At 31.4% G+C, this 21,524-nt stretch overlaps 1 long non-coding RNA gene across 1 annotated transcript; it reads left to right on the top strand.

Annotated features, from left to right (window-relative positions):
* The first annotated feature begins 1,232 nt into the window (after positions 1-1,232).
* Positions 1,233-9,633, top strand: LOC140442717 (uncharacterized). Its single transcript, XR_011951123.1, has 3 exons — positions 1,233-2,021; positions 2,687-2,850; positions 9,405-9,633. It is a non-coding gene; the product is annotated as an uncharacterized lncRNA (long non-coding RNA).
* Positions 9,634-21,524: the final 11,891 nt, after the last annotated feature.

The raw sequence follows: 21,524 nt of genomic DNA, 5'->3' as shown, positions 1-21,524 counted from the left end.
ATTAAATATGCAGAGCTCATCACAACAAAAGCCGCGAAAGCAACAACGAGATTTTCCGAACGACCTCTATCCATATTGATTGTCACACCACTAATTCAGTCACCGATTCAGTTGTCAAGGTTTTTAAGAATACTTGCGTATACTTGCTATGTCTGTTCACGCTCGTGTACTTGTGTGAATTGTACACGTCGTGTGAGCGCCCTGCTTGCTATCGCAATCGTAAAGCTCGTATGATTGCAAAGTAGGCAAATAATTGTGTACTTACCAAGTACACTAGTCGATTGATTCCGCCTTTAAGTAGATTGTTGTGATACATGATACTAATTTGAAATAATCTTTTGACTGTATCACTTTTGTCATATGCCATAAAAATTCTTCTTATCTTTTATCGTCTATTTTGGAACATAGTCCTCCCAACTCCTATCGATCCCTATCCTGAGCAAAATACTTCTAATTTGTTCCGGCTATTTTTTATGTCGTCTGCCCATCTCATATGTGGTCTTGTGGGTCGTTTACCTTTGTAGAAGTCATATTGATATCAACTATTCGCTTTCTTCAAGCCCTGCCTTTGCCTAGGGAGCCTCAATATCCATGTTATCGCTTAGGTTACTCTCCGCTAAATCCTCTTCTGTTCCTCTGTCTATCAATTCACTTCCCTCCTCTTTCGCTTATATATATATATATATATATATATATATATATATATATATATATATATATATATATATATATATATATATATATATATATATATATATATATATATTGTTATGATATGTGAATTCGATGCAAGAAAACTACAAGTTGCTCTTATTTACCGGCTAGCTTTATGAAGATAAAAATAATTTTTTTTTTAAGTTGATTAATTTGTAATATTGTTAAATTTAGAAATGCTTTTAATAAAAATTATTGAACGCCTGAAAATAAAAAAAAATTTTACAAACATTTATTCTACTCACCTTGTATTCTCTAAATCTGTATTTTGAATTTAAAATTTTTCTTACTTATTTGTCTTAGAACATGCAGACTCTTAACTCAAGCGAGTTCTGTGACCTGTACTGCTTGATAAAGCTATATAAAATTATATAAAGCAAAAATCACCACACAAGAAGTTTTATTTTTAATGTACTGTGCAATTATTCACAAGTGATCAATTAAATATTACACAACGATATCTTGTATAATATATATAACAAAATTATTTAAGATTCTTCCAATAAATAAGCCAATACTTAACCGTTTAATACTAATATGAATGGATTTAGATTTATGACGTAATACAATATTGAAGTAAGTATATGAAATTAGTGTTTTGTGAAGTTGCAACAAGAAATACTTGATCTAAGATCTAATACGTGTTTGTTTGTCAAAGTATTTATAACCTCACTTACTATCTTTTTAGAGCGAAAACAAAGGTTTATAATCCTTCAATTTTTTTTAGTTTAACTGTTTTGTTTAATGATTTTAGTAAGCAAAAGAAACGGTGAATTATATTTGGTTAATATTACAAAAGCGATAATAAAATTTTTGTGAACTTGACTTCAAATTATTTTGTTTTTTAACACAAAGATGATTTAGGATGATATAGGCTGTTTAAAAAAAAAAGGTAAGATTATTTCTAAAGAAATTTCAAAACTTGCGTTTAACTTTATTAAAGTTCACTTTCGTCTTTCAGATAATCCCTTCTCTAAAATTTTTATGGAAATCTTCAATAACAAAGATTGCATCTTTCAGTGACGTCTTCTAATGGATTAGGGCCGCAAAACTATCAGAATTATCTCTCCAATGGTTGAGAAATATTTATAAGTACCCAAAATGAATTTTAAATGATCTTCAGTCAAAAATAAACACCAAACGGTCTCTTTATTCAGCGAGAATTCAAATGAGTGGAAAAACTCACCTTTCTGGTAGCTGTGGACCTCTTTATGATGACTGCTAACAATTCCCTTATCGGAAAATATACTGTTAATCTGCAGGCTTTGCTAAAATTTAATCAGAAACGATGGTTTCTTATCGGCAAGGTAATTTGAATATACTTTGTTATAATTCAGGACTTTTTTAAGGTTTTTTAAAATACTTTTGAAAAATTGTGACTGCTGAAAAAAATCAAAAATTTTCTGCCCCTTCGTAACTATTGATTTTCTATCTTTTATTTTTCATTGCTTACCAGATCTCCAAGCATTTTGACAATGTTTTTTAAGATCTGACAGGATTTTTGTATATTTTTGACATTTATGATTAAAATAAAAAATATTTTAAATTTTCATAAATTGTTAAATCTTGAGAACTATATTGACTTTTGAAATGAATTGAAACAAATACTAGAGAATTTAAGCATTCTTTTGACATATAATTTCTACAACAAATGATAATTTAAATATTAAAATTTTTACTAACAAATTTGACATACACCAATTTTAACATGAATTAGTTGCTTTTATTTTGCTTTTATTTAATTTTAAAGCTATCTGAAAGCATTTTTGATATTGAATCACTGAGAATTGTCTTCAGATTACCTGTCCATTAAAGATTATATCATTCTGAACTCTTATTTATGAGATATATCCTATTTCACCTCCTAACACGTTTTATTTTCTGAGCTCTATCCATGTTAACTGTATGTTTACTAACAAATTGAAACTTCTTACTTTGTGAATAAATGACTTAAATATTTTATCTGTTTTAGGACTGTTGAAGATTCTATTGACTTGTATATATTAAAATTTGGATTATAATAAAAATTGTAATTAATTAATAAATACAAATTTATGGTTTTTATTTCCACTCGATCCGAAGTGGTTTGATATTTGCTTTTTGTATCTTTATGTTGTGGCTATATTGGCTTATTCTGTAAGTATCTCTTACATAAATAATATAATATATATATAACGAACAATAACTTAAGTTTAAATCATAATCAATTTCATGATCAACAATTGTTTTTGGTTTAATTTTTTTTTATATATTTTTTTTTAATTGAAAAGTGTTTATCAACCAACTATAACTCAGTGGCTATAATAACTCACGTATTAAAAGAATCTTATTTCTATTATGCTAAATTTGTTTATAATAAACCAACTGGTTTTAATTATAATAATAATAAAATTATTTTGAAAATATTAATTAAATCTGGTGATACAATATAGTCCTTATTGGTTTGTTACATGTCTGTGAATTCTGCTTATTTTTGCTTTTAGTTTCTTTCTTATTGTTGAATCTAGTTTCAACTATTAAATTAACAACAATAATACAATTGTTTGAGTTAAATATATATGTGGTATATTCAATATTGTCATTTTGTTTTATGTTCATACTATTCATAAAAAAAAAACTGTTTAGGAGCTTTAATTTCATAACAATTCTCCAAAAATTAATATTTCATATTTGACAATTTTTTTGGCAAATATCAAATATTCATTTTTCTTTGACTGGTTTTTTTGCAAGTTGTGTGATTGTTTCTCTGAACGTCGACACAAGTGTATGTTTCAGTGATTTTATGAATGTGTGATGGTTAAAAACAATTAAATTTTTGATTCAGTTGCATATATATGGTATACAATTATGCTGCAGATAGTTTGAATGCTCTCTTTGAAAAAAAATAATAATTAGTTTTGTTCTTTTAATTTTGCATGTGTAAGCTTAAGTTGCTTTAGTTTGTTTTATTAATGCATGTTTTATTTTGAATATATAAAAAAAATATAGAGTTTAAGTTTTATTTAAGCCCGTGTGAGCTGCATTTTGTGGTTAGAGTGTAAGCTAGTTTGAATGTGACTTTATTATCATTCGGTTATTTTTAATAAGTTTTCGTTGAGGGTTGAGTTTATATTCTACTTTTGAATCCATTTTATAGTTGTTTTTCTTCCTTGGTTTCTTAGAGTTCTGCCATCTTCGTTTCAAATTTTTCCTCTCCAATCCTTCTTCTGTAATTCCATTCCAAGTTTTATTATTATACTGCATAATTATATCATTATAATCTTTCATAATTCATCATAATTCATATTATATTATATATCATATTCATAATCATAATATCCGCAATAATTCATATTTCATCATTTTTCATAAATAGCAGCATTATTATTATTATTATTCCATCTTCTGTATCCCATTCATGTCCTTTACTTAAAAAAAAATTGTTTCATTTTATAAATATAACTTAAAATTAATAATGTCTTCTTATTTCTTCACTTATTGTTCATATTTGTAAATGTCTTTTATGTTAAAAACTCCTCTAAGATACCCACTCTCAGGATATTTCAATAAATAACTATTTTCTCCATCTTCTGTTTCAACTTCATAAGGTCCCTCCAATGGTGGTAAAAGTTTGTTACAAATGTTATCTCTATAATTGCTTACCCTATGTGCTCTAATTAATACTAGTTCTCCTTTTTGAAATTTTTGGTTTGTTCTCATCTTCCTTTTGTTTTGTCTTTTCAAATATTTCTCTCCATTCTTGATGATTCTTAGTTTTACATCTTGACAAATTTGGTCATATTCAGGTTCTATTTCTATAATCCAAGGTCTTTCTGGTCTTATCCTTTTCATTAGAAATAGTGGTATCTCATTAGTCACAGTGTTTGGTAACTGATTTATGTATTGTTCTATCCTTAATAAATGTTGATCCCATACAGTGTGTTTGTTTTCTATTGATATTCTTAAAAATTTTATCACTTCTTGAATATATCTTTCCGAAGGATTTGATTGAGGATGTCTGATGCTTGTAAAACTTAATTTGGTTCCATTTCTTGTCATAAAATTTTTGAATCGGTCGTTTTGGAAATATGTGGCATTATCCAGTATGCATTGTTTAGGTTTTCCTATTTCTTCAAAATAATTGTTTAAATTATTTATGATAGTGTTGACTTTTGTATTTTTACTGGAATAAAGTTTGATGAATTTTGTAAATAAATCTACGATTACCATGATATGTTTATGTCCATTTCCTTCCGTTTGTATCAAGTCACTCAAAAAATCTATAGCTATTATATCTAAGGGCTCTTGTGCTATTATATTTTTGGGAGTATTCCAATTTGAAAAATTCTTCGATTTTTGTCTTTGACAAGTATGACATTTTCTAGTCAAGTTTTTGATTATGCTTGTATCCTTCTTGGTGATATAGTTTTCTCGAAACATTAACCATATTTTCTTACTACCCGCGTGTCCATTCTTTTCATGTAAATCCTTCAGTATTTCTTCGGCTAAATTTTTGCTGATGTAATATAACTCTTGCTCTCCAATTCTTTTAATGTAAATTTGATCTTTCAGTATACATCTTTCCTTTTCTTTCTGTGTTAAATTTTGCTGATCTTCTCTAATGGCTTGTTTTGAGTACATTCCCTCCTGTTCTTTTAATATATTTAATCCGATTTGAATTTTTCTCTCTTCTCTTGTTCCTTCCTCTTCGTTCCTTGTCAAGGCATCTGCAATGACATTATCTCTTCCTTTTATATGTCTAATTTCGAAGTTATATTCTTGAAGTAGTAAAGTCCCACGATGTATTCTATTATTAAGCAATTTGTTATTCATGATATTTATTAACGATAAATGGTCAGTTTCAATATAAAATTTTGATCCTAATAAATAATACCGAAATTTTGTTACACAAAATAGTATGCTAGCAAATTCCAATTCGGTGACACTATACCTCTTCTCGTAATTTCTGGTTACACGTGACACAAATGAAATAGGAACTTCTTCATTGTCCTGGACTTGTAACAACACTCCTGCAAATTTGTGCATGGAAGCATCTGTCTGTAGAATGAATGGCAAATCGTACCTGGGGTGATAAATTCTTAGATTAGTCCGAAATATGTCCTTTAAATTTTGAAAGGCCTGGTTTTGTTCTTCTTTCCATTTCCATTTTTGATCCTTCTTCAATAGTTGAATTAATGGTAATTCTTTCTCACTCAAGTCTGGAATTAATCGTTTAAAGTAGTTGATTAGGCCTATAAATCCTCGTAAATTTTTCAAATTTTTCGGTGCTGGATAGTTCATTATTTTCTCAATTCTTTCTTCGTCCATAGAAATACCACTTCTGTCTAATTTATATCCTAAATACGTGACCTCTTGTTGATAAAACTGGCATTTGTTTAAGTTAATTTTTAATCCTGCTTCATTCAATGCATTCAACAAAATATTTATGTGTGTTAAATGTTCGTGTGATGTGTGAGAATAAATGAGAATATCGTCAATGTAGTGTATAATAAAGTCTTCGTATTGATCCAAAATTTGATGTAAAGCACGTACAAGAGCTGAACATGCACTTTGCAAACCGTATGGAACTACTTTAAATCTATATATTACCCCATCTATCGAAAAGGCTGTAAAATCCCTACTATCTTTATGCAATGGTATCAACCAAAAGCTATGCTTCAGGTCAATTTTTGTAAAATAATTTGATTTAGTTATTTTTCCAAAGATTGCATCTACACTTTGTGGTGCTTCATATTGTGGTGTTGAATATTTGTTAATGTTCCTGGCATCGAGGCATAATCTTAACTCACCATTGCTCTTCTTCACTACCACTATAGGGTTTATGTACTTTGAATTGCTGTTTTCAATTATTCCGTTTTGTAACATCTTCTCTATCTCCTTTGAAACTTCTTTCCGGTATTTATAAGGAATTGGATATGTCTTCGATTTAAAATTTTCTATTCCTTTTACCTCAATTTTATGCATGTACTTTTCAGCCACTCGGTTTTCGGATTTTATCAAACCATCATATTTTTGCAACAATCTTCCTACATCTTCTTTCCATTCTTCTGCACATACTAAATTTTCTTCCAATTCCATTTTACTTTCTTCTGGTTCATTATTTATAAAATTGTAGTTTGTATGAATTTTAATATTGTTAATTTCCTTTATCTTTAATTCCTCTTGTTTTGATTCCTCGTCTTCTGTATTTCCAAATTTCAGTACTTCTTCTTGAATTTGTAAAGTTTTGTTTACATAATCGATGACCATTCCATTTCTGTCCATTTCGTCTGTCCCAATCAAAATATCATGTCTCATGTTTTCTACTATTATGAATTGCATACTATATTCGGTTGTATCAAATAATACTTTTCCCACTATTCCCTTCTTTGCTTCATATAGTTTTTTGTTGTTTGCACCCACTAGATTAACCTTTGGAATTGAATAACAATATTTTTGAAAATTTAATTCATTAATAACTTTATTGTCAATTAGTGAAACTTCAGAACCCGTGTCTATTAAAATTTTAACTTGTTTTTGAAAGAATTTACCCTGAATTAAAATTAACCCTTGCAAATTTTGATTTTTCTTTTCTTCCCCAAATGTTATGAACTCCCTTGGATGCTCATAGTGACATACGGCCGCATTTAGCAGGTGCTTTATTGAAAATTTGGTGATTGTGAATCTGTTGTGTATTGTGTGTCAAAGGGTTGTGATGGTGATGATGTGTTGAGTGTTTCAATTGGTGACTCTTGTTGACTGACGTCGGTGTATGATTGATGTTGACTTAGAAAATTCACTTGTCTTTTTTGGTTATTTCTATTTATATCTTCTAGACTTCTAGTGTTATGGTTTCGATTGTTTGTGTAGTTTTGATTTGACTGTTGTTGTGAATTGTTTGTCTGATTCTGTTGAATGGCACTGTTTGAAAATGCATGATTCATATTGCCATTGGAGTTAAAGTTTCTGTTGTTATTATTTTAATTATTTCTGTTAAAATTTCCGTTGTTTTGATTATTGTAATTACCGTTTTGATACCGTCCATTATTTCCATAGTTATTGTTGTTAGTTTGATTGTTACGATTATAGTTTTGGCGATTAAAGTTCTGATTATTTTGGTTGCGGTAGTTATTATTATTATTCCTAAAGTTCGAGTTATTATAGTTGTTGTTACCATTATTTTGTCTATAGTTATTGTTAAAATTACGATGATTATTGAAATTATTGCCGTTCTGATTATTGTTTCTGCTGTAGTTATTGCTCCCATTGAAGTTGTTATTATTATTATTATTTGCTTGGTCATTGTTTTGATACATGGGGTTTCGTTGCTCATGCATCATCAAAAATTGGCACAGTTTGTCTATTTCTTTAAAGTTGTATAACATCATGATATCTTCCAATGTCCGATCAAAGTGTTGCACGATACAACCCACAATGTATTCTTCGTTAAAACCACAGTCTAAGTATTGAGCTGTGCTGTAAATTTGCATGGCGTACCGGTGGTATGACATGCTACGATTTGGGTTGTATTTGCCACTTAACAGCTCGTTTTTGATTGAACGCTGTTGTGCTTGACCCCAGAAATATTCACTGAATTTGGTCGCAAAGTCTTCCAGATCCACCAACTCATTTTCTTTGTTCGAAAACCATAGTAACGCCTCATCCGTCATCTGGTTTCTGATGAATTCTTTAAAGTCTTCGAAATTTCTGTAAGATGCATATCTGTGCCTAAGGAATTTCATGAAAGGTACTGGATGCTGCTGTTTTATTCTTCCACTAAAATAGATTTTACAATCTCTTTCGACCGTTTGTACAACCGGCCTTGCATCCAATTCCTTCTGTGTCACTTCTTTAAGAGACTCTTGTACTCTCCCAATTTCTTTCTCCATTATCTCTTTGGTCTTATTCATATTTTCATCTATTTCATCTTCTTTTTTCTTCCACTGTTCATTAATGTCTCGTCGAAATATCTCTTCCTTCTGCTCAATATGATGCTCCAGCTGTACTGCCAACACTCCCATTTGTTCGTCAATATCTTCGAACTTTTTTTGGTTATTTTGTTGTTCTAGCTTCAAATTTTGTTCCATTAATTCAATCTTTTTATTTTGAGTTTCATTATTCTTTTCCAGCTGTGCCGATAACACTTCCATTTGTTCTTTGCACTGCTCTTCCATCTTGGCCATTTCTAGGGTTAACTCTTCTTTTACTTCTTCTATCTTCTTTCCCAACTTATCCTCAACCTGTTGTGCCATCTGTTGTATTTTGTCATCAAAATTTTGTGTTATTTCCCGTTTTATTTCTTTTTTTGTATCTTCAAGTTCTTTTGTCATATGTTGTTTATTTTCTTCTGCTTTCTGGTTTATATTTTGCTCAGTTTTTTTTATTTCCTGTAACAAAATTGCCATCATCTTGTGAAAGTCCAATTCATCCTTCTTTACGGGCTGAGCTTGGTCTCCACTTGCCATTTGCCTTTCCATTTGTGCTTCTTCTGGCTGTCTTTTCTCCTCCATTGTCTCCTGTACTTCTTCAGTCTCTTTAATTTGTTCTTCGGTTCTGTCTGTCACTTCCTGTTCTTCTTCTACGTTCTTATGTGATCTAGTCTTTCTTTTGTCCATGTTTATTTTTATTTAATTTCAATTCACTCAATAAACTTATTATCTACACAAATTATACTCTTAACACCCTGTATATTATGTTATTAAATGTTTAAGGTACACCACTGGTTAATACTTTGTTATAATGCACTACCTGTCACCGTCCAAATACACAGCCACACGTTGGGCTCGCCAAATTGTTATGATATGTGAATTCGATGCAAGAAAACTACAAGTTGCTCTTATTTACCGGCTAGCTTTATGAAGATAAAAATAATTTTTTTTTTAAGTTGATTAATTTGTAATATTGTTAAATTTAGAAATGCTTTTAATAAAAATTATTGAACGCCTGAAAATAAAAAAAAATTTTACAAACATTTATTCTACTCACCTTGTATTCTCTAAATCTGTATTTTGAATTTAAAATTTTTCTTACTTATTTGTCTTAGAACATGCAGACTCTTAACTCAAGCGAGTTCTGTGACCTGTACTGCTTGATAAAGCTATATAAAATTATATAAAGCAAAAATCACCACACAAGAAGTTTTATTTTTAATGTACTGTGCAATTATTCACAAGTGATCAATTAAATATTACACAACGATATCTTGTATAATATATATAACAAAATTATTTAAGATTCTTCCAATAAATAAGCCAATACTTAACCGTTTAATACTAATATGAATGGATTTAGATTTATGACGTAATACAATATTGAAGTAAGTATATGAAATTAGTGTTTTGTGAAGTTGCAACAAGAAATACTTGATCTAAGATCTAATACGTGTTTGTTTGTCAAAGTATTTATAACCTCACTTACTATCTTTTTAGAGCGAAAACAAAGGTTTATAATCCTTCAATTTTTTTTAGTTTAACTGTTTTGTTTAATGATTTTAGTAAGCAAAAGAAACGGTGAATTATATTTGGTTAATATTACAAAAGCGATAATAAAATTTTTGTGAACTTGACTTCAAATTATTTTGTTTTTTAACACAAAGATGATTTAGGATGATATAGGCTGTTTAAAAAAAAAAGGTAAGATTATTTCTAAAGAAATTTCAAAACTTGCGTTTAACTTTATTAAAGTTCACTTTCGTCTTTCAGATAATCCCTTCTCTAAAATTTTTATGGAAATCTTCAATAACAAAGATTGCATCTTTCAGTGACGTCTTCTAATGGATTAGGGCCGCAAAACTATCAGAATTATCTCTCCAATGGTTGAGAAATATTTATAAGTACCCAAAATGAATTTTAAATGATCTTCAGTCAAAAATAAACACCAAACGGTCTCTTTATTCAGCGAGAATTCAAATGAGTGGAAAAACTCACCTTTCTGGTAGCTGTGGACCTCTTTATGATGACTGCTAACAATTCCCTTATCGGAAAATATACTGTTAATCTGCAGGCTTTGCTAAAATTTAATCAGAAACGATGGTTTCTTATCGGCAAGGTAATTTGAATATACTTTGTTATAATTCAGGACTTTTTTAAGGTTTTTTAAAATACTTTTGAAAAATTGTGACTGCTGAAAAAAATCAAAAATTTTCTGCCCCTTCGTAACTATTGATTTTCTATCTTTTATTTTTCATTGCTTACCAGATCTCCAAGCATTTTGACAATGTTTTTTAAGATCTGACAGGATTTTTGTATATTTTTGACATTTATGATTAAAATAAAAAATATTTTAAATTTTCATAAATTGTTAAATCTTGAGAACTATATTGACTTTTGAAATGAATTGAAACAAATACTAGAGAATTTAAGCATTCTTTTGACATATAATTTCTACAACAAATGATAATTTAAATATTAAAATTTTTACTAACAAATTTGACATACACCAATTTTAACATGAATTAGTTGCTTTTATTTTGCTTTTATTTAATTTTAAAGCTATCTGAAAGCATTTTTGATATTGAATCACTGAGAATTGTCTTCAGATTACCTGTCCATTAAAGATTATATCATTCTGAACTCTTATTTATGAGATATATCCTATTTCACCTCCTAACACGTTTTATTTTCTGAGCTCTATCCATGTTAACTGTATGTTTACTAACAAATTGAAACTTCTTACTTTGTGAATAAATGACTTAAATATTTTATCTGTTTTAGGACTGTTGAAGATTCTATTGACTTGTATATATTAAAATTTGGATTATAATAAAAATTGTAATTAATTAATAAATACAAATTTATGGTTTTTATTTCCACTCGATCCGAAGTGGTTTGATATTTGCTTTTTGTATCTTTATGTTGTGGCTATATTGGCTTATTCTGTAAGTATCTCTTACATAAATAATATAATATATATATAACGAACAATAACTTAAGTTTAAATCATAATCAATTTCATGATCAACAATTGTTTTTGGTTTAATTTTTTTTTATATATTTTTTTTTAATTGAAAAGTGTTTATCAACCAACTATAACTCAGTGGCTATAATAACTCACGTATTAAAAGAATCTTATTTCTATTATGCTAAATTTGTTTATAATAAACCAACTGGTTTTAATTATAATAATAATAAAATTATTTTGAAAATATTAATTAAATCTGGTGATACAATATAGTCCTTATTGGTTTGTTACATGTCTGTGAATTCTGCTTATTTTTGCTTTTAGTTTCTTTCTTATTGTTGAATCTAGTTTCAACTATTAAATTAACAACAATAATACAATTGTTTGAGTTAAATATATATGTGGTATATTCAATATTGTCATTTTGTTTTATGTTCATACTATTCATAAAAAAAAACTGTTTAGGAGCTTTAATTTCATAACAATATATATATATATATATATATATATATATATATATATATATATATATATATATATATATATATATATATATATATGTTTGTGCTTTCTGTTAGTTTCCGGTTATCCCGTTGTCCTAGGTGAACGACAAACGCGGCAACGCGAGGCAAATAATGGTTGTATTTGTGTGTGGTATCTCCTGAAACAGTGTTTGCGTCTGAAAATGGTTTTAAGAGATAAGTTATTATATAAGGAGCTTTAATATTGTAATTTGGCAAAAAATATTTTGCTGGTACTTTTATTTTCCACATTCGCTCGCACGACAGAACATGTATCAAATACTCCGGCATCATTATCTTTACCATAGGCACCAATATCAACCATCATAAATTTGTAATTGGCGTCTGTAATGGAAAAAAAAATACTTTGTAATTATAATACATTTTGTTTTTTTTTCGGTTGCTTAATGCGGATATGCTTCCCATCTATGCAACCAATACAGTTTGGAAATTTCCACTTTTGCCAAAAATCATTAGCTATATGCAAAAATTTGTCCTCTCTTGGTACTGACATGTGTTTTTGCACTAAAGTCCTCTATATAGTAACGCAAACTTGTTTTACAATATTGGCTACTGCTGTTTTTGATATTCGAAAACTAAATGCTAGTCTAAATGGCGTACCAGTTAACAAGTACGTAAAAAAATCAGTCTTAGTATTTTTTCTATTATAGCTGCTAATTTTAGGAGAAGAGAAAACCCAATGATTTTTCAGAAGTATTTATGGATCTTGAAAAAGAGAAAATTATGTTGTTAAAGAAGGACATGGACGTTTAGGATGACGATGATCTGAATTGGTTCAAATCTATAAGCGACCATAGACTAATCAGAGCAAAAATTGTTCTAGATCTGAAACTAGAAAGAATAAAATGAGTCACAAAACCAAGAGTAACCGGTTAAATATTAACAATCTAAAAAAAACTCGGATCACTACCAAAGGACAATTGATAAAAGAATACATGACCAAATCGACAGCTCAAAATTAATGGAAATCGTCCTTGATAGTGTCAAAGAAATTGGAGGTCCGCAGAAACAAAATGAACATAGTAAACTGTGATAAAACTAAAATAATGCTAAGACAAAGAAGGGAAATAAAAGTAAGTAGCAACATACAGAGAATACAATACACAGAACTTTGTAAGACAATAAGGAAGAGTATTAAGGAAGACATAAGAAAATACAATGAAAGACTGGTAGAAAATGCAATCGAAAACAAGAAAAACATTAATCATTGGGAAGAAGCAAATCATTGCTCTAACAAACAAAACACCAGAATTACGGATAGAAATGAAATAATACAACTCGTAACTAAATTCTACAGCGAACTATACAAAGCTCCTGACACACTTGAAGAAGTAATCAGTAACCAAGAAGATGTACCAGAAGTCCTTCCGGAAGAAGTAGACAATTGCAAAAATGAAAAGCGGTAAAGCAGCTGGAATAGATGGTATAAAAGTGGAACTGCTTAAATATACTGGCAATAAAACCTGGACAATCTTAGCAGGCATATTAACGAATTGCCGAAGATCGAGATCATACCAGACTACTGGGATACAGCAAACATAATTCTCATTTATAAGAAAGGTAGCAAAGAGGATATAAAAAACTACAGACCTATAAGTCTACTACCAATCGTATACAAGATATTCACAAAGATCATCAGCAACAGATTAACAAACGCATTAGATGCTGCACAGCTGAGATAACAAGCTAGCTTCAGAAGTGGATTCAGTACCATAGATCATATTCATACGCTTCGAGAACTAATGAGTAAAGCTAAAGAATATGAAATACCGCTAGCATTAACCTTCATAGATTTCGAGAAGGCTTTCGATTCTACATATCCCAAGGCAGTAATAGAAGCTTTGACAAACCGTACATAGAATCTTTAGCAAATATAACAGACAAGCAAAAGCTAAGATAAAAATTTATGAAAACACTCTATGAAAATAGACTTTTCACTTTATGAATACATATTCAGCAAAATGAACTGGCAGAACAAAGGAATATTCATTGATGGAGAGTACCTCAGCCATCTAAGATTTGCAGACGACATCGTTCTGATTGCTAATAATCCTGCAGAACTACAAAAACTTATAAGCGACCTAAATGTAGCTAGCAATGAAGTTGGCCTAAAAATAAACTTGAAAAAACAAAAACTACGTACAACGAGCTAGTGGATGTCCAAGATGTAATAATAAACAAAACTGCACTTGAGACAGTAGACGAGTATGTATACCTGGGACAATTAAAACATAAATCTGGCTTCTTACTTCCAGAAATCAACAGAAGAATGAAACTAGCTTGGACATCTTTTGGTAGAAATGCAATTATATTCAAATCGAAGATGCCAATCCACCTGAAGAAAAAAGCATTCGATCAGTGTATACTACCAATCATGACATACGGCTGCAAAACTTGGACACTAAAGAAAGCGATAAATCGAAACTCAAAGGTCAATGGAGCGATGCATGTTAGATGTAACAAAGAGAGATCGAAAAATAATAGAATGGATCAGACAGAAAACCAAGGTTATTGATGTAATCCATAGAATTAAATCTTTAAAATAGCAATGGGCGGGACATTTACCGAGAAGAACTGACAATAGGTCCACTAGAATTACACTGTGGCATCCAAGAGGCGTCAAGAGACCAAGAAGACGTCCAAATTTAAGATGGGACTATGACAAGGAAACAAGCCGGTACAACATGCCACAGAAAAGCGAATTTTAGACAATCGTGGGCAGATATGAAGAATGAATATGTAAGGGAGGCTACACCATAATCGGTAGAATATGCTGAGAACGATGATGATGATGATTTATATATACAGTATACTCCCTCTATAACGAACACGGTTATTACGAGGTTTCGCTTATAACGAGATACATTAGATGTCCCGTGAAATTTCTATTGAACTATAACCGTTTGGTTATAATGAGTGAAAATAAGATCCAAAAACGTGTTTTTTACGTTTTTGGTCGGGTTGTGGCTATAAATAAATACCTTTTCAAACAGCCCCTCAATAAACTTAACTGCAGCCGCAATAAACTTCTTTACAATGAATAAATACAACTGTTTCACATCTTTAGAAAATATGATAGAATGATACTGGACCATTTAAAGCAGTTAAAAATGACAGAGTTCTTAAAATTGCAGAAGCAATAGTTTATGTTATCCTTGAAAATACGCTTTATACATTATGTAGTTGGAAAAAAATATAAGTACAGATTTTTTGTTTTAACGTATATCATTGATAATAAAAGTAAACAACTCTTTTATGTTTTAATATATTTCATTGACAATAAAAGTAAATAACTTTTTTCCAAAAACGCCATTCAAACAATATTTATTAGCATCTTATATTGCTCCAAATGGCTTCACTATAGGAAGTTAATGTTTTAGAAAACTACAGATTCATATGTATGCACAGTATTATTATTGTCTGATATAACGAGATCGGCTTATAACGAGGTAATTAGTCTGTCATTTCAGTTCTCGTTATAGAGGGAGTCTACTGTATATATATATATATATATATATATATATATATATATATATATATATATATATATATATATATATATATATATATATATATATATATTATATATATTATATCCTATTGATAATATGATAAATACAATTGAACTTTACGGCTTTTTCTTTCTTCACGTAATTTGACAGGTGACGTCAAAATAAGGGTATACAAACAAAAGTTCTATGGCCTGTATTTAATTTAATTCAAATGAAGGCGATCTTTATTTTATTAAAGGACAGTAATAAAGGACGCAAAAACTGTGAATGCGTATATGTCAAAATAAGGATGCTTTTATTAAAGGACGACGTAAAATAAGTCTCTAATTACATATTTTTGTTGGATTTTCAAGTCATTTTGGTTATTCTATTACCTTTTTTTGTATTACCCGATTTTTGGGCACTTTAGTAGTTTACGCCAAAGGAAACATTAAAATTCGAGCTTTTCGTTTTGCGTTGCACAAGAGTTTGAAACGAGTATGAAATTTGTTTTAATAAATTTGCTACAGGAAGTAATTTGAAACATATTTTTTTTTATTTATTTATTTATTGCTAATTTACAATCTACTTCAATACAGAAATGAGTAAATATGATGTATGTTCTTGGCTTGTGGCAGGTGTCGTCCATTGACGACTCTCTGGAATTTACCTAGCAGCTAGATCTTCTGGCCAAAGTCTTTTTAGACGTCTGTCAACCAGTGGGGGGTTGAATAATTCGTCTATGAGATGGTTTGGATGGTCTGCGCTGCGATTCATGTATCTTCTGGAGTGGTCGGCAATCACATCATTGATGAAGGGGATGTTGAGGTCTGCATGAAGGGTTTGGTTTGACACATACCATGGGGCTTTAGCTAACGTACGAATAGTTTTTGACTGGAATGTCTGCAGTATTTTGGTGTTGGATGGTTTGCTACAGCCCCACAGCTCAATTCCGTATGTCCACACTGGTTTGAGTATTGTTTTATAGATGGTCAGTTTGTTTTCTAATGAAAGTTGCGATCTTCTGTTGATTAGCCAGCTCATATTTTTAACTTTTAGGTCGAGGTGTCGTCGTTTGGCTGCAATATGTGATTTCCAAGTAAGTTTTTCGTCTAGATGAAGGCCCAGGTACTTTACTTCTGTTTTAATAGGTATAAGTGAATTATTTAGGTGTAGTTGTGGACATCTAATTCTTCGATTTGTGAAATTTACTTGACAAGACTTGTTTGTGTTGACGTTTATTTTCCAGCATTTAAGCCAGTCTTCTAGTTCATTGAGATGATTTTGCAATTTGTTAAATGCTAATATTTCGTTGATGTCTGATGCTAGTATACCAGTGTCATCCGCAAATGTTGCCATTAGTGTATTTTCGCTAATAGGAATATCAGCAGTGAAGATTTGATAAAGGAATGGGCCAAGCACACTGCCTTGAGGTACTCCGGATTTTATTTGGTGGTAGTTGGATAGAGCACCTTCGAATTTAACTTGGAAGTATCTGTCGGACAAGTATGATTTAAGGAGGAGGTAGATTTGGTCAGTTAGCTGAGCTTTTATTTTAAAGAGAAGACCCTCGTGCCACACTCTATCAAATGCTTGCTGTATATCAAGGAATGCTGATAGACAGATTTGTTTCCCTTCTAGGCTCTCTTTTATTTTGTTGACTAATCTATGGCACTGTTGTATGGTTGAGTGATTTGACCGAAAACCAAACTGATGATCTGGGATAAGGTTTTCTATAGGTATTATTGTTTCTATTCTGTTAAGGATTAACCTTTCGAAGACTTTTGATAAAGTCGGAAGGAGACTTATTGGTCTGTACGAACTGGCTTCAGTTAGAGGTTTACCAGGTTTAGGTATCATTATAATTTGTGCATACTTCCATTGCACTGGAAAATAGCAGAGTCTCAGGAGGCTATTAAAAATAATGGTTATTAAGACGACACCTTTTCTTGGGAGTTTTTTTAAGATTTCGCCAGTTATAAAGTCAAATCCTGGAGCTTTATGAGGGTTAAGCAGGTTGATTTCGTTACGGACTTCGTTTGGTGAGAAGTATTTTAGTGGTAATGATAGCTGACAGGGTGCATTAAGGAAGTCTCTAATTTTCCCGTCGTTAATATCGTTGGCCTGTGGGGTGGAGAAGACGGTTGATAGATGTTCTGCAAATCTGTTGGATTTTTCTATATCTGAACGAGCCCAGGTTCCATCATTTTTCCGAATTGGTGATTTCATTACTACCGGCCTTTTGAATTTCTTTGTGGCTTTCCAAAGAGAGTTGTCGTCAAGAGAAAAGTTTGTGACATATCTTTCAAAAGATTCGTTTTTGGCTGTTTGGATAGCGGAATGAAGTCTGTGTGTGAGCCTGTTTAGATTTGTTTTATCTATCGCGTTTCTTGTTCTTTGCCATTTGCGACGGGCTTTTCTTCTTTCTTCTACTAGTGTTCTAGTGTGGAGGGGTATACTATACCTTTCATCAATGGTTTTTTCCTTTTCAGGAGTAGCTTTCCAAGCGGCTTGTTGTATTTGTTCCGTTAGATATTTTACAGCTTCTTCAATATCGTTTTTGTGTTTGAGTCGAATGTCAAGAGATATTTTTTCATTGATTTCTTCTTTGAATTAAACCGAATTCGTGTTACTGGAACATAGCCTTGGTGCAAGAGTTTTCCAAATTATATTGGTACTTAAAGTAATCAGGATGGGACTGTGGTCCGAATGTAGATCAAAACTGGGGGTAATGTCGCTGTGTATTTCAGGTATTCCCTTAGTTATAGCAAAGTCTAGCAGATCAGGAATTTTGTTGTTATCAGTGGGCCAGTATGTGGGGGTACCAGTTGTTAGGTATTTCAGGTTATTATCTTGTATGATGTTTAATAGATTTCTGCCTTTTGGAGATATCAGTCTTGCTCCCCAGGTTGTATGTTTTGCATTCCAGTCCCCTGCCACTAGGAAATGTGAGCCAAGTTGTTCAAAAAACTCTCTGTATTCCTCCAGGTTGATGGTATGGCGTGGTGGGCTGTAGATAGAAGCTATTGTTAATGGGAAGGTGAGCGCTTGTACTTTTATGATAGTACTCTGAATTTTGTTGGTGATATATGGAGCAAGTTCGTAGTGTTTTATAGCTGTACGGATTATTACAACTGAACCAGCGTGGGCTGTTCCATCTGGATGGTTTGCGTAATAGACAGAGTAGTGTGGAATTTTTATAAAAGACCTCTCAGTTGTGTGACTCTCAGATACAAGTAGGATGTCTATTTTGTTACTTTTAGAAATAGTATAATTTCTTGCACATGGTTTGTTAGACCATTTGCGTTCCACTCTGCTATTCTAAGTGAGTTAGCCATTACGACGTTCTATTTATCACTGTTGTAAGCATGCTTAGTATCATGCTGTTTTGGTTTATCAATTGTGCAAACATATTTTTAAATTCGTTGAGGAATTCTGTAAGTTTATTTGAAAGGTCTGAATTATTGTTGTTGTCTTGTGAAGAAGTATTAGTTGCAGCAACTTGAGCATATGTTACATGTGATTGGCGTATGTGGTGAGCATTATTGTTATTATTATTTAGGCTTGCAACTCTAGGTATAGGAATGCTGCTTGTTATATTTTTGTTTTTCGAAATTACTAGGTCTTTATATATAGCACATCCTTTATAGTTTGCTGGATGATTGCCATTACATAAGGCACATGTTGCTGGTGTGTCGCCTGCTTTTTTGCAGGTTTTTGTATCATGTGATCCACCGCATTAAACACAGGCGAATGGCCTCAGGCAGTAACTTTTTGAGTGCCCGTATTTTTGACACCTTGTGCATTGTACTATTGTATTTTTTATTCTAGGTGGTTCTACTGTTATTATGCAGTTTCATAGGACTTGCAGGTTAAATATGTTTTTTTTGTTTTCATTTGGCTCTATATCGACAAAGAATAAGGGCAATGGTTCTTTGGTAACTCTATGTCTAACATTAATTATGTTGCGAACTTTAAAACCCTTATTATTTAATTCATGCGAGATATCTCCTGTGGGTGTTGAATGATGTAATCCTCTTATGACAACTCTATAGGCCCTCTCTTGTTTCGGTTGGTAAGTGTGATGTACAATGTTTTCTTTTCTAAGGTGCTGTATGAGTCTCCTGTAGGTGTCTGAGTTTGAAGGGTTAATTTTTACTGTATTATTTGAAATGGTTTTGGTGTAATAGGTTTCGGCCGCAGTTGCAGTTGAAAGGTTTGCTATCATAGCACTATAGTCAGTAACTCCATAAATATAGATTGGTGGCGGTGAGGGATCTTTTTTGGTTATATTTGTGTTTGGTGTATTTGATAAATTGTCTGTTTGTTCATCTAGATTTTCTTTTGAGAGGGAATCAAATCTGTTTTGTGTTTGGATTTGGTTGGGAATTTCTGAAGTTTTTTGTCTTTTCACCCTTTTTCTCTTATTGCCAACTTCTTGCCAAGGATGTTTATTTTCGTTTTCTGTTTCGTTAAGTTCTACGTCGCTATCGCTATCCGTGTAGTTATTGATGTTTTGTGATGATGAGAGTGAGCATTGAGGGTTTGTGGATACTGTTGTGTATTGGGACTGAATAGGGTTTTGAGTGTTATAAATATTTTGTGCAGTTGATTGACTAGGAAATTGTACTTGGTTTGGTATAGCTATTTGGGTTGGAATAGATATTTGGTTTAGGCATGACATTTGATTTGTTGTCTGGTTAGCAGATGGTGTTTGATTAAAATACAAAAATGGTACTTGCGGTTTTACTGCTGTTTGGTTTGACTGGCTCTGGTTATTTATTGTTGGGACATCCTGTATAGTATTCATTTGTTGATAAATTGGTTGGCCATTATTATCAAATCCTAATAAGTTCCCCGAAGGGAACATATTTCTTTTGGTTGTTTGACTAATCACTTAGTTTTTGTTACTTTTCACTTTAACAATCTTTTGATGCTAATAAGATAATTACTAGTTAATTAGGTAGTTTTACGATAAGGAAGTTCTCTAGCGCTTTGAATGACGGTACGTGTTCACGCTTCGAGAATCAGATTGCTACTCAATTTGAAACATGAAATCGCATACTGGAGAAAAATCTTACAAGTGTGAAATTTGTTTAAAGCAGTTTACCCAGAAAAATTCTTTGGGCATACATGCGACAGTTTACACTGGGGAAAAACCTTAGATTAAAGAAACGGTTTCTTTAATCTAAGGGAAAAACCTTACAAGTGTGAAATTTGTTTTAAGCAATTTAGTGAATCAAGAAGTGTGAAAAAGCATTTGAGGATCCACACTGGAGAAAAACCTTACCCGTGTGAAATTTGTTTAAGGCAGTTTGCTTATAAACAATCTTTGGATATATATACGAAAATTCACACTGGGGAAAATCTTAGTACAAAATTTGTTTTAAACGATATTCTCGGAAAAGTAGTATGCAAAGACATTTCATAGTACACACAGAGAAAAAAACAATGTAAAATTCAGTTCACCGTGTAAAAATCAGTCATTTAAAAAAAATTGTCCACTACGAGAATTAATATTAAAATTAAACTCAACAGTCTTCCGGGTTGAACCGCGTTAATTATCATTGCGCCGAGCTTTCGACATCCTCTTCGATGTCTTCTTCAGGGCTTCCGAGGTTTCAATCTCCCTAGCCCCCAGATACGAGTACACTACAGAGCCGCCAATTCCATCAAAATAGGTAAATCTCCTGGACCGGACCGTGTGCCACCAGAGGCGATAAAAATACTAGTAAATGGATGCCCAGAAGCTACTAGAAGAGCACTCAATGAGCTGCTAACAAGACAATAATTTCCAGACCAGCTAAAACTATATGTTTATTAGACTGTCTGGGAAAACTATACAAAAATATTGTCAAAAATCGCCTAGAAGATGAATTAAGTGAAACAGAGACTATCT

The sequence above is a fragment of the Diabrotica undecimpunctata genome, chromosome 6 (assembly GCF_040954645.1).
Source record: "Diabrotica undecimpunctata isolate CICGRU chromosome 6, icDiaUnde3, whole genome shotgun sequence".
NCBI classification, from domain to species: domain Eukaryota; kingdom Metazoa; phylum Arthropoda; class Insecta; order Coleoptera; family Chrysomelidae; genus Diabrotica; species Diabrotica undecimpunctata.
Note: the sequence above shows the minus strand (reverse complement) of the source record. Positions and strands in the feature narration are given on the sequence as shown.